This window comes from Mustela putorius, unplaced genomic scaffold (genome assembly GCF_011764305.1).
Source record: "Mustela putorius furo isolate JIRA1106 unplaced genomic scaffold, ASM1176430v1.1 tig00000596_pilon_pilon_pilon, whole genome shotgun sequence".
In the NCBI taxonomy this organism is placed as follows: domain Eukaryota; kingdom Metazoa; phylum Chordata; class Mammalia; order Carnivora; family Mustelidae; genus Mustela; species Mustela putorius.
Window position 1 is genome coordinate 3455057 of NW_025421428.1, and position 17359 is coordinate 3472415.

The 17359-nt window shown below is 39.5% G+C and overlaps 1 protein-coding gene and 1 long non-coding RNA gene across 8 annotated transcripts in view; one reads left to right on the forward strand and one right to left on the reverse strand.

Annotated features, from left to right (window-relative positions):
- Window positions 1–1048: 1048 nt before the first annotated feature.
- LOC123392773 lies at window positions 1049–12031 on the reverse strand. The gene is made up of 3 exons (XR_006607419.1): window positions 10937–12031; window positions 10210–10268; window positions 1049–1224 (listed from the first exon to the last, which is right to left on the reverse strand). It is a non-coding gene; the product is annotated as an uncharacterized LOC123392773 (long non-coding RNA).
- Window positions 12032–12115: 84 nt separating this feature from the next.
- CNTRL (centriolin) overlaps window positions 12116–17359 on the forward strand; it is a 90237-nt gene continuing 84993 nt past the window's right edge. For 3 of the 7 annotated variants that reach the window (XM_045082330.1, XM_045082331.1, XM_045082329.1), the window contains exon 1: window positions 12117–12242. The gene's annotated coding sequence lies outside the window, so the exon portion shown is untranslated. Of the gene's footprint in view, window positions 12243–17359 lie in introns of all 7 variants that reach the window. The other 4 variants (XM_004775605.3, XM_004775606.3, XM_013047362.2 and 1 more) reach the window with 2 other exon arrangements.

The following is a 17359-nucleotide window of genomic DNA, read 5'->3' on the forward strand; positions in this document are numbered from 1 at the left end:
AGGAAGACTAATCTTCAAATTTTTCTCCATTCACCTCTTGGAAGTTTTTACATCAACAGAATCAAACCTACGTCTATGTCTTTCTCTTCCTCTATTTTTCCTCTGAATATATAAAATTTAAGCATATAAATAATCTTTTTCTAGTATATCAGTCCCCCTTTATGAAAGAGGGGTAACTTCCAAGAGCCCCATTGAATGCCTGAAACCAGGAATAGTACCAAACCTTATGTATAAATACAGTTTTTTCCTATACATAGTATCTATGATAAAGGTTAATTTATAAATAAGGCACAGCAAGAAATTAACAATAACTAATAATAAAATAAACAATTTATAACAATATGTCATAATAAAAGTTAGGTGCTTGTGGTCTGTTTTTTTCTCTCAAGTATCTTTACTGTATTGACTCTTCTTGTGATGATGTGAGATGATAAAATGCCTATGTGATAAGAGGATGTAAGGTGAATGACGCAAGTGTTGTGACATAGTGTGAGGCTACGACTGACTTTCTGATGATACATCAGGAGGAGGATCATCTGCTTCTGGGCCACAGCTGACCACAGTTAACTGAAACCCTGGAGAGTGAAACAGCTGATAAGAGCAGACTACTGTATTCATCTTGCAATTTTTAAACAGGTATATGTGTTGGTCACATATGTCATGTCATCAAATCCTTTTACCTTAATAACCTTTATCTGCTTCATATTTATTTCATTTTACATTTCTTTACCTTGTCCTTAAATCAAAAGTGGATTCCCTATTTAACATTTCCCACTTACTTACCTTTATAAACATATGGCATTTATCTCTTATCAACTAGTAAATTCACTTAATAGTATGACGTAACACATTTTTACACCCACATATGTAAAAATGATCAATATGTGTTATATAAAGAAACATTTGACATATAAAAGAAACTATTATAAGAATACATACCTGGTGATTCACAGACCTGTACCCCTGGGGATAAAAATATATGTTTATAAAAAATAAAAAATTAATTAATTTTTTAAAAAAAGAATACATACAGTTAAGTTTGCAGAACTTTGGAGTTTATTTTCTGGAGCTAAGTTACTTTGGCCAAAAGAATATGTAAAACTATTATCAGGATAACTTTTAATAGCCATGGTCACAGCAGATGAGTTTGTGTATTCATGAACTTGAATTACTACATTTTCAGGGGTTCTAACATAGAATACAATAGGTGCTGAGACAACATACCTGTTGAAACAATAAAATATAGTCAATCTGTTAATAAAACATAATTTTTAAAACATTTTTCACTTAGGAGAATTAATTGAAATTAGCAATGTTTCTTATACCAAAAAACACATTTTTTATTTCTCAAAATTTTATTATCTATGATAAGGCCAGGATAGCTTCCTGATAGCATCCCAAAAATGAGATTTCAAGGGTGCCCACAGAAGTAGTTTTGATCAGTTGCAGCCTGGATATGTTTAATAGAGTCCTCTATAAGAAATGCAAATAGGGATTATGCATCAGTCTTTCAAAGACTCCATTTTTTAAAAAAGATTTTATTTATTTGACAGAGAGCGAGAGAGAGAAAGAGAACGCACAAGCAGGCAGAGGGGCAGGGAGAGAGAAGGAGGAAGCAGGCTCCCTGCTGAGCAGAGTCCGATGTGGGGCTTGATCCCTTGACCCTGGGATCATGACCTGAGCCAAAGGCAGAGGCTTAACCCACTGAGCCACCCAGGTACCCCTCAAAGAATCCATTTTTAATCAAAATATCAATAAGTTACTCTTCCCTGGGGCAAGGCTAATGGCTTGGGAAAAACACAACGTTTTAGAATACAAGTCATACATTGCTCACAAAGTACTCATGTAGAAAACAGAGTACTGGCATAGGACAATAGATAAAAGAAGAAATTCAACTGCAGTTTTCAGAAATAGAAAATTTCATGTGGCAGTGATTGAGTTCTGTTTTCTCTAAAGTTATAACCAAAATACATTGCAAATGAAAATGGGATCTTTCACGTACGTTTGCTCCAGTGCCCAACTTTTTCCCAAGTAGAAAAAAATATAGACTAAAAATGTTCATGGCTGGGGTAGAATTAAACTGTTGACAGGACCCTTCCTGAACTTGCCCTCCTTTTCCTAAACTCAGCTTGAAGAATTTGGTTGAATTTGTCTTCAGGTTAATTATTAACATTAGGTAGTGGGATCACTGAGAAGGAAACCTAAGAATTTATTTTTTTAAAAATATTTTAAAATTTTATTTATTTGACAGAGATGACAAGTAGGCAGAGAGTCAGGCAGAGAGAGAGAGAGGAGGAAGCAGGCTCCACTGAGCAGAGAGCCTGACACGGGGCTCCATCCCAGGATCCTGAGATCATGCCCTGAGCCAAAGGCAGAGGCTTTAACCCACTGAGCCACCCAGGTGCCCCGAAAACCTAAGAATTTAAATCACAAGCTTTTAATGTCCATAATTTTGGAATTCGAAGTATAAAGCAGATTGTAACAAGTAAACCAGAAAAAGACTCCCAAATGGGAGCATCTAGAAAGATGTTTCAAAGCTGGAGACAGACAAACACTTGGAAGCTGTTCTGGCCCATTTTCTGGGTGTAGATATAGAAGATGCAGTTGATCCCATGACCAGATAACCTTTCCTGGGCTTGGTGCACCCACCCTACAGATGTGAGTGTTGGCTGCTAAAATTTTCCCCTTCTCCAGGTAATTTCCCTCATCAATTTCCCAGAAATGCTTGGGAAGTTACATCCTCTCTCAAGGATTGGCCCATAGTCAGTAACCGATTCAGGGGCATTGCCTAGCACCCTTGCTTCAAGGTGGGACAACTTGGTGGTACCATGCATGCTAGAGAGCCCCCGTGGGAAAAGGCTAAAACTAGACCTCAGTTGACACCACATCTTTGCTTAACTCCTTCCATGCTCTGTGTAGCTTCCTTCACAGCTCACAGGTTTTTCTCAAGAGAAGTCTTGCAATGAAGCCACTTGCATGAGATTGCCTCCTCATCTCGGGCTCTACGTTCTAAATTTATGGAGCATGGGAAGGGACTATCATCCTGTACCTCATGCAGAATGTCTAAGATATAGAAGTAGTTCTGAAGCTTCCCTGGAATGGGGACCATAAGGCCTGTACTGATCCACTTTAGTGCAGGTCTGAAATCCCAAGGCAGCTTCCCAAATGCTGAGATGTTCCCAGGAACTCTAGGACTAGAAATGATTCACCAATGTCAATGACTAGGACATGGCCAAGGGAGATATGAAGTTATTGTTTTCTTAGGCTTTCTCAAACTTGCGTTCAATGGCATGCCTAGTCCCATCCTGAACTGCAAGTCTCTAGGTATAGCTGGGATGCCTAGGGGTTAGATTATCGTGTTTTGTAATTGCCTCTTCACTTGACTGTTCTTCTGTCTAGGCTATAAGTTCCAATGAGGACAGTTAAAGGGTCTAACATATACAATGGGGACACACCCCAGAGCTTATTACAGTACCCAAGAGCAGTTAGACACTCCAAAAGTTGCTGCCAAATGAAATGAATGAATTTGCAGGTGGGCCAAGAAAGATAATATTGAAGGGAGGTTAAGTGAGATTGTATATGGTCCCGAATGCCATGTTAATGAGTCTGGACTTCATATTGTACGCAATGGGCAACAAACAAGGATATTTTGACCTTACTGCTCTGACTCTGGGGATGTTGGCCATCTCTTTATGACCTACTAATGTTCTTTGTTCCATGAAAAGAATAGAGGTAGTACATTTAATGCAAAGCATTAATGAAATTGTTCTCTAAGGTAAAATGCAAGCAGAAATACATGAAATCCTGAAATGTTAAACATACATTCATAATAGCAACTTTAAAAACAGATATACCACAAAAGTTTTAGATTTTGATAGTGTGTTAAGCAGGAGCTTTACAACTGTAATGCTTGACTTTATAATTGTGTTGGGACTGATGGACTTGTGTGGGTAGTTCATGAACATTCTCATGAAAGTAATGTTGCTGACACATGCACTATTGCAACATATTCTTCTGAAAAGCACCAGTGAGCTAATATTTAAACCATTGACTGAATCTTGAACCATTTCAAGCAGGAGCAATGATAGGAAAATTAGGAAGCAACAATGTACTGAAAAGAATGATTTAATGTAAAAGGACCTTAAGATTGCAGCTGCATAGATCCAGTCCAGCACATTTTCAGAAAAATAGTATCAGAAATACTCTCATCAGAAATGAGAATTAAAAAAAAAAAAAAAAAGAAATGAGAATGATTTTAATTCTGTTTTAATTTTTGGCCAACTGTTTCAGTAACTGAAGCCATCCAAAAGAAAAAAAAAAAAAACAACACTTTATTTCAAGGGCATACTTAACATATGCCTTTTTTTTCACATAGGCGTCAATATTTAGGCCACAAAAGAACAATGTTCCTCGTTTTGTGCTCAGTCCCATGCACAGACTCACATTATCACCAAGAAGAAACAAACACAGTGACAAAGATTTGGAGCCAAAAAAGGTGTCTGCTCAAATTTTACACTCTATCAGTACTTCTCAAACAGGCCACAAACATTTGATATTCCCTAATACTGAAATTTTTAGAGTTTTTCCTCTCAACTTTGTGACAGACAAATGGGAAGAAAAATTATACAAGTGGGGTTATCTCAAGGTCTCTCAACCACAGCACTATTGACATTTTGGGCAGAATGACTGCAATAGGCAGCTGCCCTGTACATTATAAGCTGTTTAGCAGTATGGCTGGCCTCCACCCACTAGATGTTAGCAGAATGTTTCCAGCCATGACAACAAAATGTCCCTGACACCACCAAATGTACCCTGGCAGGGAGCAGGGCAAAATGGTCCCTGGTTGAGAATCATTGCTGCATGGTTTAATATTCAAAGGGAGAATGAGGAAAGTATGTACTTGTGTTCCTATCAAAGTTACAGAATTCAGCAGGCTCTTCACTTGAGCAATTTGGCTACTTTAAATTACCATGGCTAACTGTAATTCCCTTAGTTCACAAACAAGAAAGTCATTATTTCAAAGACCATCTCTCTACTGATGACTTCTAAATTTAGATCTCCAATTGATATCTGAATGTTGGGAGTGCCCCAAGGTTCCAGCTTTTTTCTATTTTTTAATGTACATTCATTCACTAAGCAATTCACTCATGCAATCACATCAATTTGAATATTGCCTATATACACCAATACACCTAAATTTCATTCCCTGGACCATTCTTCTAAGCCTTAGAGTTGTATATCTAACTGCCTTATTCATTATCTCCACTTGGATATGCAATTTGCATCTTAAACTTAATACCTAATCAATGGGTCAAAGAAAAAAATCACAAAGGAAATTGGAAAATACTTTGAGGTGAGTGAAAATGAAGACACAACACACCAAAATATATGCGATGAAATGAAAGCAGTACTTAGAGGAAACTCTGTAGCTATAAACCCCTACATTAAAAAGGAAGAAAGATCTCGGGGCACCTGGCTGACTCAGTCGGTTAAGCATCTGCCTTGGGCTCAGGTCAAGATCCCAGGGTGCTGGAATCCAGCCTGTCAGGCTTCCTGCTCAACAGAGATCCTGCTTCTTCCTCTGCCCCTCCCCCTGCTTGTGTGCCTGCAACACACACTCTTTCTCTCAAATAAATAAAATCTTAAAAAAGAAGAAAAAGAAAGGTCTCAAATCACAACCTAACCTCCACCTTAAGACAGTAGGAAGAGAAGAGGAAACTAAATACAAAGCAAGCAGGAGAAAGGAAATAATGATAGAAAAACAATAGAGAAAATCAACCTAACCAAAAGTTGGTTCTTTAAAAAGATCAACAAAATTAGCAAATCTTTAGCTAAGCTCGCCAAGAGAAAAGACTCAAATTACTAACATAATGAATGAAAGAGAAAACATTATTCCTAATATTCCACAAATGGAAAGGAATATAAGGGAATGCTATGAAAAATTGTATGCCAACAGATGAAATTTAAAAAAAAAGATGAAATAGAAAAATTCCTAGAAATACATAAACTATTAAAATTGACTAAAGAAGAGACAATCAGAAAAGACCTCTAATAAGTAAAGACATTCGATTAGCAATTTAAAAACAACCCACAAAAAGAAACCCAAGTCCAATGGCTTCACTGGTGAATTTAGATTGAACATATAAAGAAGAATTAATGCCAGTTCTTTTCAAACTTACAAAAAATAGAAGAGGGAACACTTTCCAGTTCATTCTATCAGATCAGTATTACCCTGATACCGAAACCAAAGACATCATAAGGTGTCTTACAGACCAATATCACTTATGAAAATACATGCAAAAATCCTCAACAATGTACCACCAAAGCAAATCCAGGATATAAAAAGATTATACACCATGAGGAAGTGCGATAAATCCCACAGGAATGTAAGGTTGGTTTAACACCCCAAAATTAATTAATGTAAAATACTGTAATAACAGAATGAAGGACAAAACCCGCATGGTCATCTCAATAGATTCAGAAAAAGCATTTTACCAAACAAATTCAATATGCTTTCCTGATTTAAGACAAAACAAAACAACAAATACTCGATGTGCTAGAAGTAGAACTTCTTCAACCTGATAAGAGCATCTACGAAAAATCCACAGTTAACATCATACTTAAATGGTAAAAGATTGCATGCTTTCCTCCTAAGATCAGGAAAAAACAAGGATGCCTACTCTACCCACTTCTAGTCAACATTATACTGGAAGTTCTAGCCAGGACAGTTAGGTGAGAAAAATACATAAAAGGAAGGAAAGGAAGAAGTGACACTATCTCTATTTGTAAATGATGTAATCTTGTATATAGAAAATGTAAAGGAATTCACTAAAAAAAAAAAAATTAACATTAAGAAATATGTCTAGTCAGGTTGCAGGATACTGGATCTATATACAAAATTCAATTGTATTTCTATACAGCAGTAATGATTAAACTGAAATGAAATTAAGAAAACACTTCCTGGGGCACCTGGGTGGCTCAGTGGGTTAAAGCCTCTGCCTTCAGCTCAGGTCATGATCCCAGGGTCCTGGGATCGAGCTCCCTGTTGGGCTCTCTGCTCCGCAGGGAGCCTTTTTCCTCCCCTCTCTCTCTCTGCCTGCTTCTCTGCCTACTTGTGATCTCTCTCTGTCAAATAAATAAAAATCTTAAAAAAAAATTTTTTTTAATTAAAAAAAAGAAAACACTTCCATTTATAATAGCATGAAAGAAAATATTTGGAAAAAATTCAAAAGAAATATAAAAGTTTTATTCTGAAAACTATAAAACATGTGGGAAGAATTTAAAGAAAACTTAAATAGAAAGACATTCCAAGTTTACGAGTCAGAAGACTTAATATTGTTAATATTGCAATATATCCCAAACTGATCTACAGATGTAACACCTAATATGGTTCATCTAGCCCCTTTGGCTGTGGCACTTAATTTATGGTTTTATTGTTCCAACTGTGCTCTAGTCTTGCTGATTTTCTGGTTTCCTGAAGTGACTTTCTCAAGTATCTTTGGTTTTTGACAGGCTGTTTATTCCCTTTGCCTTAGATGCTCTTCCCAGCTTCCTTATGTGAGTAATTCCCATTGGTTGTCTTCAGGTCTCAGCTTACAATCCCTTTTTTCCCCTAAGATATCTTCCTTGATCTACTTTGAAGAGGATAAATGCCTCTTTCTGTGTGTGCCTTGAAGACCATATTCTTTTTTTTTTTTTTAAAGATTTTTTATTTATTTATTTGACAGAGAGAGATCACAAGTAGGCAGAGAGGCAGGCAGAGAGAGAGAGGAGGAAACAGGCTCCCTGCTGAGCAGAGAGCCCGATGCGGGACTCGATCTCAGGACCCTGAGATCATGACCTGAGCCGAAGGCAGCGGCTTAACCCACTGAGCCACCCAGGCGCCCTGAAGACCATATTCTTAACTGAGTTTCAACACTTCCTACACAGCTCTATCCATCCCTTTTTATATTCTATTTGTCTGGATTCCCTTAATGAAATGTAGTCATGTCTGGCAGGCAGGGCCGAATCATATTTGCCATATTTACTGAACAAAGGAACTGAACAAATTGAAGAACTCACATGCTGATTTTGTCAAATGATGCTTCTTTCTTTTGTTTCCACCATGAACTAGGGTAATGGTTCTGAGTCTTATGTGCACATTAAAAGTTCTAGGCCATATCGTGGACCAATTAAACCAAGACCTCTTCTGAGCAGGTGGGGTGGGCAGGCATGAGAATTTTTAAGCTCCTCTGATAATTAAATATACAGCTAAGGCTAAACCACTGTACTAGAAGTAGATTCTCTTCTAGGAGACCATCTCCTAAGATTAAAATATTTCAAAGCTACATATAAGCCAGTAGCATTTGGAGGCTGTTCTGGACTTAAATATTCTCTGGTCACATGGGAGAGCCACTCCAACCCTAAAGAGTTGAATAATAGATAACAGCCTTGATTCAGGTGGTATGGTTCAGAGACAGAGGGGTTCAAGGTTTGCCTGAGTGGGGTCTGGTTTGGACCTGAGCACAGAGGCCTGTCTATGCCTTTAGATCTGAACTCATAGGGCAGGCCTCAAATTCTTCAAGTCTCAGTGTCATTACAAACATTGGCACTGGAAATAGCCCAAGGTTAACGTGGATAGGATTGTTGTAAATCACTGGAAATTGTAGGCCTTCCTATCTGGACCCAACCCACACATGGATTCACATGGAACACCATCAAGTCTAAAATTCTATTTCATTATCAGAGCATCTTACATTTCTGTATTTCCCACTCGATTGCAATCTCTTTCAGGGTTAAAACTGTGTCTATCTCACTCACCCCTGCATTCCCACAAATCTGGTACGTAATAAGAGTTTTAATACATATAGACAAAACACATAGAGAGGCAAGCAAGCAGAGATGAACAACAATAAAAACAAAAGAACCCAGTATACTGAGAAGAGATTATCAGTGGTTTTGCAAACCAAGTCCTAGGTATTTGGTATTTTGCAGACAGGTCATGCTATGTTATTATATGAAGTTAGGTTATTTTCACACATCAATATTCATAAGTATCTAATGTAAAATTTGCATCTAGACATAGCACATGATTTTATATTGCAAATTACCTTACTATGTGACATAAAAAAGCATTTATTTTATTTTCTTACTTATTTTATTTAAATTCAATTAGTTAACATATCATGTATCATTAGTTTCTAATGTAGATTTCAGTTATTAATTCATTGCATATAACACCCAGTGCTCATTATATCCCATGCCCTCCTTATTGCCTATCACCCAGTTACCCCATCTCCCAACCCCCTTCCCTTTCCACAACACTCAGTTTGTTTCCTATAGTTAAGAGTCTCTTAAGGTTTGTTTCCCTCTCTGATTTCATCTTATTTTCCCTCCCTTTCTCTATGGTCCTCTGTTCTGTTTCTTAAATTCCACATATGAGCCAAACCATATGATAATTTTTTCTATGATTGACATATCTCACTTAGCACAATACCTTCCAATTCCATCCATGTCAATGTAAATGTAAGATTTCACAAGAATTTAATGTAAAATACATCTGTAATTTAGTTAAAATTTAAAGTCACAGAAGGAAATGACAATAACAGAAGCTTCTTCCCTAGAATCCTCTAAAGCAAATTTGCAAAATCTTTAAACTGAGTTTCGAAATGAGGCAAGTTCAAACAAACAAAGTAACTTTGCTATCATTAGGAAAGAACTAAGGAACAGCTAAGCAACTCTACTATAGCTAATATTTGTATAATAAATGCAACAGAAGAGAAACAACTTCGTATTTTGAGTTAAATACAAATTAGCATGGAATGAATGAGGTACCCTCACTCCTTTCCTATCCTCATTCTTGCTTTGGGGAGGGAGGTTCTTTTAGCATGCAAAAAGAGGCAGTAAATATTCTAGTTACCTAGAGAAAGGTCTCCCCTCTGACATCTCTAAGGCCCGAGGTCTGTCCAACACCCTCATTGTAGACACTAGTAGAGGGTACTGTATCTGGATGAAGGAGGAAAATTTGGCAATAAGGGACTAGAGAGTATCCATCAAGGTTAACTGGATATGGACTAGCCACAGGAAAAGTATTTTCCACTATCCTCTGGATTTTGTGTGTATTTTTGATGGATTTTAACATTTTTATATGTTTTGTATTTTGTATATTTTGTGTATATTTTTATAACATTACAATGAACCAACACACCATGATTTGATAACAGAACCCACCTGAATATCATTACAGACTGCGAGGCAGAGCACTGAGGTTATGCAATAAATCCAGTTCTCTGGTGAAAAAGAGAAAAGAAATGAATGTCAAAACAAACAAAAAATGAGAGAACTGAATTTCAGAGATGTACACATTCTAAACTAACAAATATCCATTTAAATGCAATAAAAAATGAATAAATATTCCTTTTAAAATTTAAAATCTGGAGCTTTTTAGGAATTTTGGCTCTTCTACAACTCCAACAGCTTCCTTCTGTGTTGCATAAATAGTAAGAGACAGGTGGGGAGCTTCATTCATGTGAATGTGAATAGTGCCCCCTGTTGGAATCACCCAAACTTTCTATTGAGGTGAATCCACTTCTGACTTGAGAAGAAACTACAAGTGCCCAATGTGGCTTACACATGGCCCCTCTTCCCACCTTCTTTTTAATTTCCTTCCAGATTTTTGCACCAACTATAATGATCTACTCAACAACCAGCTGATTGTCATGTTCTTTCTTCCCCTTTTCCTGAGGTTTGTACAAGTTGTTCCCTTTGCCAAGCAAATTCTCCCCCCACTGTCCTACACCTTGACTAAATTCTTTTCCTCTTTTAGGCCTAGGATGAAATATCACAATGGAAAACTTTGCCTAATAACTAAAACATACTGAGAATTTACTATGGGGCAGGCACTTCTCTAAGTTCTTTCACAATTATCAGGAAAACTGTAGGAAGTAGGTATGATTACCCCATTTCATGGATGAGGAAACTGAGGCACAGATAGAAGGAATTTCCAAAACATTGTTACAAAGATGGGACCATGAACTCTCGGATGAATTTAGAAACTGATGGAGAGCAAATGGTTAAGAATGAGGGATTGGGGTATCCTAATGAGGTTAAACATTGTGCTGGGATGGGCGTCTTTTGAACAAAGGACTTAAGATTCGAAGATTATGGTAAAAGAGAGGTAGTAACTGCATTGGACATTTCTGGAGATGGTGCAGCCTTTGGTGGGGACACAGTTCAAGCTACAAGCTGGGAAATGGGAGGCTGGAGTGGAGGAGGGTGTCCTTGACGATGTTTTTGGTTTTTCTTAAAGATGCTCTGCTTATTTAGAAGCAAGTGTGGGAGGCAGAAGAACCGAAATCGAGAGAATCCCAAGCAGACTCCCCGCTGAGCAAGGAGCCCCACCTGGGGCTCGATCTCACCACCCCAAGCTCATGACCTCAACCGCAATCAAGAGTCTGAGCTCAACCGACAGAGCCACCTGGGCGCCCTGACGATAATTTTTTTTCCCCTTAAACGCAGAGTTTCTGGTAAATTCTCTTTAACTGCTGGATGGATGCGGTGAAATGCAGTATTTTCAGGCAAGCCCTAACTGAAGTTTCCTCAGAGGCTTCTCGCTTTTGCTTCTGTCCCCAGAGGAACATTCTCCACAGCCCACGGGAACATTCGCTGTCCAGATTCCCAGGCTGGTCTCGCGCCCTTAACCTCAGGTGGCAGCCAGAGTCCAAGCCCGGCGTTTCATCCACGTCTGGCGTCACTGGTCCCTGAAGGCGACGATTCGCCTCAGAAGGAGGCCGCGCAAGGAGAAGCTGCTGCCAGCATCGGAAGGGCGGGAGCTTGGCGGCAGCGCGAAATCTGTCCCTCACGTCCGCCTCTGGCCCAGCCGCCCCGTAGAATAGAAGCGTGTTCGAGCCTCGGCGTGAGGCAGCGGCGGCTTCGCCTCAAGGAAGGGAGATGAGCAGGTCGGCGGCTGCAGCAGGAGACCTCTCCCCCTCACCCCGCACAGGCTGCACACCTTTAGGAAGCCTCGCGACCCTGAGTACCCGAGGCAGAGGCGGCAAAGACAGCGGGAAGCTGGGCCCCGCCTTCCCAACGGCTCAGGGAGGGGCGTGGCCGCAGCAGGCCCCGCCTACGCCGCGCGCCAGCCCCTGGGCAACCGGCATAACACAATAAAATGGCCGCTGCGTCGCTGGACGCCTAGAGGGAAGAAGCTGCGCGTCCCCAGCTCCGCCTCGTCTCGCCGGCCTGCTCCGCTCGGCTCCTTGGCGGTGAGTGCCAGGCCAGGTCGAGGCCGTTGTCCGGCACCCGGCGGAGCCGTGGGGGCCGGTGGCGAAGGCGGGAAGGCCTGGACCAAGCGTGGGGTGGGCCGGCTGGGGATGGATTTGGGCGCGGGGGCGTGTTCCTGGGAATTGGGATTGGATGAGAAGGAGGGGAGGGCCCGGAACGGGCGTGGAGAGGAGGATGAAAGAGGGAGGTTCGGATGATACCGAGAAGGTCACGCGTGGGGATGGCGGGGGCGCGTGGGCATAGAGAACCGGAGTGTGGGGAAGTGTGGACGTCGGGGTGCGGCGCCGAGAAGGGTGGGGGTCCCGCCACCCAGAGGAGGGGGGAGGGACTGGGGTGTGCCAGGTGTCTGTGGGGAATGACAGGGATAAAGGACGGTTTGAGTGTCGTGTCGTGGTATCGTACGGAGTACATACACTACATGGACAATGATGAGTTAGGGTGTTGGGAAAAAATGTTAAACGGAAAAGCAAATATTTTGTTGTATAATGATTAAAGGATGGGTGAATTTTCATGTCAAAACTTGGGTTCAAGTCTTGATTCTGCCACCTTGTGTGTTACTTAACCTGCTCTTGACTTTGGGCATGTTCCTTAATCTTCCTGTGCACCTTTTCTCTTTTGTAAAAATAACTTCTGGTTACCTTTGAGTCTACACTATGTCTCAAATTCAATTCTAAGCCCTTCAGGTACTAACTAATTCAGAATTTAAAATAACTTGCATGAGGTAGCCATCTTCAGTTTAAAAGTGATGAAACTGAGGATCAGAGAGGTTAAGTAATTTGCCTAATGTCACACAGTAAATGGAGAAGCAGGATCTGAACTCGGGCTGTTTAGTCCTAGAATCCAAGCTCTTAATTCTCTGTGAAACACTGCCGCTTGTAAAAGAGGTTACTAATTCTGACCTTATACATCATCTGTGAGAATTTAAATTTGCTAATGTCTTTAGAGTGCTTAGTACAGTCCTCTTTTCATTCATTCAACAAATATTTAGTGTACACCAAACAATAGAATCTCTGCTTTCTTGTAGCTTAGAAACAAGCGATAGCCACGTTGTTGCAGAAATGATTATATAATTATAATTGTAAGATGTTATAAAGGAGATTACTTGGTGCAAAGACCATGTGTAAGAGGGAGATATAATCCTTTTGTGCATCTTGAGTGTAGAAACATTACTTTCTCAGTTCTGTTTTTAAAGCCTCACACAGTTCTCAGTGCATAAAAGTTACTCAATAAAATTGAATTACTGAATAAATAAATTAATGGGAAGAGATGGGCAACATGGGCTTTTAGGATACCTGAGTAGAATGGAGAGACATGAGAGGAGAACCCAGGATGTTAATAGAATGTAGAGGGAGGTCGGGGTATTAGAAGGGAAAGGTTAGTAGTTAAGCAATCATATTGGGATAAAGAGGAATGTGTCGAGGTTTGGCTGTTTTGTTGGAGGAGGAGAATAATTTGAAGCAAGAGTATTGGAATGGATTAGGATGTCAAGATATTTGCTAAGATGAGTAGTTTGGGGAATCAGGATGAATATAGAAGTGTTGAGGTAGGGTACTGGAAAGAACTACAGATAAATGGAGGCTAATACAATGTTGGGAAATTGGAACAGAATTTGTGGGGAAACTTGGCAATGAGAATGAGATGAAGGATAGGAGGCAGAGGTTGACAAGCGCAGGATGGGAGGATTGCCTTTGGTGAGGAATGGGAAACATCCTATTTGAAAGGGCTAGAGAAAGTTAAAGAGTAAGGTATTTAAATGGGTCAGAGGGTATGGGATGAAGTAGAATTGTAGGGAAAATACTGAGATGTGATTAAAAGGCTACAGGATGGAGGGGCGCCTGGGTGGCTCGGGTCATGATCCCAGGGTCCTGGGATCAAGTCCCGCATTGGGCTCTCTGCTCAGCGGGGAGCCTGCTTCCTCCTTTCTCTCTCTGCCTGCCTCTCTGCCTACTTGTGATCTCTCTCTGTCAAATAAATAAATAAATTCTTAAAAAAAAAAAAAGCTACAGGATGGAAAGAAGGATAGAAGGATATGGAGGTCAAGAAATTGGGATAGATTTTTGCATGTTGGAGTGGACTGGGAAGAGAGAGGGAGGGTTTGGGGATAATGGTGGTCTGTCTTATTTGGAAAAGATCAAAGAAGATGGACAATTAGAAGTGTAAGGAAAGGCCTAATAGAGGGGGAGGTATAGTCTCTGAGAAGCTATGTGTCAGGGCAGGGGAGTGACAGGATGGATGGTGTTTCTTCACGTAATGTATACGTGAAGTAATAATTATATAAATAATTATATAATCATTTCTGCAACAATGTGGCTATTGCTTGTTTCTGTCAGTCATATGACTCTGGTAATCCCATTATTCCAGTAACTTTCTCTTATACTGCAGACCCCCTTCTGGGCCTTCAGAATATGTCTCCAGCTCCGGACTTTTTTGCTTGTTTTGTTTTCTCTTTATTCTACCCCTTCCTACACTCTAGCTGTACCTCTCAACTGTCATCATCATCATCATCTTCTTTTTTTATTGCTTGGTCTTAATGTGATTACAAATGACATCTAGCGTCAGATAATCTCCCCATCTCTCCCTTAAAATTGTAGTTGACCATTTACTACATCTAGGTGCTAGTCTCTGAAATAATGCTAGCCATTCTCAAACACAGTCCAGTTCGCTATTACTGAGTTAGATATTTTATGAGATTGTGATATGTTTCACTGTCCAGGCCTTACAGGAACTATGGCAACCCAGGGACGGGATCTGGGAATACATTGTGACTTTGACACTATCACTTAATCTTTCATGTTAAAATGTATAAAAGAAAGGAACTGACCTAGATTTCAGAAATCCATTCTAATATGTTTTTTTAATCTATAAATCTAAAGCAGATATTTTCTGATCAAGAGAGGTAACAGAGTTCCTCATAATAGTCTAGTGAAGCCTGAAAGGTCTTAGTCATTACGATGTTATGAAGAGAATTCAGGATGGTTTAGTATTGTAAGAATTTAGAGAGAGGACTAAGATGTGGGATACAGAATAATTGCATTGCCTAAAAATATAAGATGAGCTTTTTTTTTTAGCCAAGAAACTAAAAAAATGTGTATATATAAAGCATGTCTTTGTAGTATGTGGCAACATCCTATTCTAGTTATATAATTTTCTATCCTGTTACAGGGTAGAAAAAGATATATACACAGAAGTGAGAGTTGGTCCCTGTCACTCCCCTCTTTTATTTTTATTATCTCCTGCCTTCATGAAACCTACATTTAACTCAGGAATAAATATATTTAATTTTATTTGTTTATTTATTTACACAATTTTATTTTTAAAACACATGCCTCTTAGCTATCCTCAAGTTTGAGTATATATATTTTTTTTTTAAAAGATTTTATTTATTTATTTATTTGACAGACAGAGATCACAAGTAGGCAGAGAGGCAGGCAGAGAGAGAGGGGGAAGCAGGGTCCCTGCTGAGCAGAGAGCCCGATGCGGAGGTCAATCCCAGGACCCTGGGATCATGACCTGAGCCAAAGGCAGAAGCTTTAACCCACTGAGCTACCCAGGCACCCTGAGTATATTATTCTTATTTAGAAAGAGACACCCTTACAAGTCAGTACAGAATCAGTATTACTAAGAGATTTGTTTCCATGGCAGAGTGGTGTGATAGTAGCGATAGAAGTTTTTGCCACACTTGGGAAATTAGGACCAAAAGCTTTGTCACTGGCATAAAGAGCAGTTACGTGAATTGGAGGTGGCTTTTCTGATCTATATGGATAGTTTATCATGAAAAAATGAGAGAAAGTAAGGACACATAGAAGTTTGTAGTTTAAAGTAAACTGGACTTTTGGCACAGGGCAGTTGGCCATACTGTAATGTTTAAGTGAAATAATGTATACGTGAAGTAATAATCACTTTTTAAAAACAAATTTAGCAGATTTTTTTCTCTTCAAACTCATCACCGTAAGAAGCTGCTAGATCATGAATTCAGTGATGCTATTATATTAATTTTTTTGTTTTTCCTTCAGGAATTGCCTTATGTGCTATCCGTTGATCAAGGTCATTTAGTGTTATTTATTCTGATCTAGTTTGTGTGAGGCACCATGCTAAGCTTTAGAGAGCAAATCAAACATGATCTGGACTCCTGAAAACTCAGCAATATGGCATGGTAATGAAGACGTGGGCTTTGAAATCAGATCAGGATTCAAGCCGTGGATTAGCCAATTAGTTATGGGACTTTGAACAAATTACTTAAGCTTTTTAGAGATGATAATACCTATTCTGTACAATTGTTATACTTAATCCTCCTAATGTGATGATACGTGTAAGAGCTTATCTCAATATTTGACAGATGGTAAAGTTAATGTTCAACCCGGGAAAATTAAAACAAAGTGTAGCTGAAGAAATGGGTCTGATTTTCTGGTGAGATGTATTAATAATTCTCAAAGCAAGACCCAGAGAGGAATTCCAGACATGTTTTGGGTAAGATCAGCATTCCTAGAATGACTGTATCATCAAGGAAAGATATTATATCTCTTAATTATTGGTTAATTGACTGACTATATTAATGGCACCTCTCTTTTCTATATATTATATATGTTCCAACCATGTAACAAATAAGTTTCTTCATAATCCCAGCCTGTATAACAATACCTATGTACTTGTGAAGGTGTTCACACATCAAACCATTATAATATCTCATTCTAATTCCAATTTATATAGCATTGACATTGGAGCTGCCCAAAATCTTTGAACTGAAAACTTCTCTGAAAGTTAAAGATTTTGGGGGGCGCCTGGGTGGCTCAGTGGGTTGGGCCTTTGCCTTCGGCTTGGATCATGAACTTGGAGTCCCGGGATCGAGCCCCACATTGGGGAATCTGCTCCTGCCCCCCCCCCCACCGCCTGCCTCTCTGCCTACTCATGATTTCTGTCAAATAAATAAAAATCTTTTTAAAAAGTTGAAGATTTTATTTATTCATTTGAGAGAGAGGGAGAGTAAGCACAAGAGAGAGCACGAGTGGGGGTAAGAGGCAGAGGGAAGGGGAGAAGCAGACTCCTGCTGAGCAGGGAGCTCAATGCGGTACTTAATCCTAGGATCCTGGGATCATGACCT